The sequence below is a fragment of the Solanum pennellii genome, chromosome 5, assembly GCF_001406875.1.
Source record: "Solanum pennellii chromosome 5, SPENNV200".
In the NCBI taxonomy this organism is placed as follows: domain Eukaryota; kingdom Viridiplantae; phylum Streptophyta; class Magnoliopsida; order Solanales; family Solanaceae; genus Solanum; species Solanum pennellii.
In genome coordinates, this window is record NC_028641.1 from 37,228,271 (window position 1) to 37,230,331 (window position 2,061).

The window sequence follows — 2,061 nt, forward strand, 5'->3', positions numbered from 1 at the left end:
TACCCTTGGGGTTATGAGAGTTTTAAAGTAACTCTCGACTACTTGTTGAAACCTTTAGGAGCAAAGACTAGTAACTTTTTGGCTTTACATGGGCTTTCATGGTAAAGCTAAATGTTCTTAATATTTTTTATATTATATTGAATAATTCAACATTTGTTTAGTGACATGTTTTCCTTTTTTATAGGCTTGGGCATTTGAAGTTATTCCTTATTTGACCCATCAAATAATTGCAGAAGAACTGATCTCATCTCCAAGGATATTGAGATGGTTGAGATCTTTTTAACCCTCATCGTGATGCAGTAAGTTATTATTAGTGTATTACACTCTTATGTTGCTACAGATGACTTTATGTTTCTACAGATGATTCATCTGTTGCAACATATGACACAAATATTGCTACAGATGTCCATACGTGTCAACCATCATACATATGTAGTAACATATGACACATATGTGACAACATATCACTCATCTTTATCGACATATGACACATTGTGGTAATATATCACCCATCTGTAGCAACAAATGACATATTTGTGGCAACACATGACCCAAATATTCTTATGAATGACTCATTTTTATATTTTTAGGTTGTGCATCCATGGATTACCCCAACAGAACAGGAATTGCAAATGTCATACCTAATTACTCTAGGGTTGATTGAAATCATTTTTCATCTTGTTGTGGATAGAGTTAAAATAGAGTTGGCTGGAGCAACAACCATCAAAAGAGACAGAGTTGTTAATGAAGTGTTAATGAATTAGTTATTTTTGATGGGGTTGGTGTTAGCGTTGGTGCTGATGTTGGTGCTAGTGCTGGACAAGTCCAATGAGCTACCTCTTGTAGAAGATGTTGTGGCTTTCTCTGTGAGAAGTGCAAGAAACAAGATGAAGATTCTATCATGTATCTTCAAACATTGAGTCAAGTTGTCAATGAATTTAAAAACAAGAAGGGGGTCAAGGGCATTCTATCAAAGAATGTTCAGCATCCATATACTCCGCAGGCCAAGAGAAGGAAAATATCATCTTCCAAGGCAATACAAAATTTGAAGAAGAAGATGTTTGGAGAATTGCCAAGGGCCGTAATAGAGGAAGTGAAGGAGTACAAAAAGTTGAATATTTATAAGCGTAAGACTGTAGCGGAAAGAACCAAAGTGTTGATTCTGAAGAGTGCAAAGGATGTTCGAATATAATACGACATGCATATTTTTATAGGACAAGATTTCAGAAACATGACAAGCATGAAAGTTTGATGGGAAGACTAGGTAACCCTTCAATTTATAATGTCGTTTCTTTTATCTTTTCAATGACTACTCTTCTATACTCTTTAATATTATTTTTTATTTCAGTATATTGATGAAATCCTTAACCTCATGCATCAGAGGCATAGGGCATACTCGGATTACTATGATCCCACAGATAGAATCCTAGATCTCAACTTCTATACGAACTTCCTAAAAAGATATAAAGAACTGAGCGATGAGGCAATAACTGTTGGTGGTCAGAAGCATTAAACAGTTAGTAGATGGGTTTGAATGGGATGAAGATATGATTAACTATGTCAGGGGCATTAGACCATATCTTGGAGGCATGGATTTGATTGCTGTAAAAATGATTTTGACAGTCATGAACATGAACAATACCTATTTTGTGACTCTCGAGATTTTCTTGCACGAGGGTCGCATAAATGTTTATGATTGCCAGCTGATGAGTATGGAACCTGCCGAGTTTTTGACATACATACAACCTGTCTTCGAGTTGCTGCCTAAATTGTTGAAGCAGAGTGAAACAATGAAGCATTTGCTAGAAAAGTTTCTCAATGAACCATGGGAATTTAAAGGTTGAATAGATCCCGTGGTAAAAAATGAAACTAGAGAGGCATGCGGGTCATATTCCCTTGCATTCATTGAACATTTGTTTAGTGGGACATATATTCAACCTCTCAAAACCCTGTTGTGTGATAATATAGTTGAATGAATGCAATGGGTTTGGGCTTATGGGATAATGTCTCGGATCTTAAAGCCTTGACATGTGTTTGTCATTAAAGACAATATTTTTGATA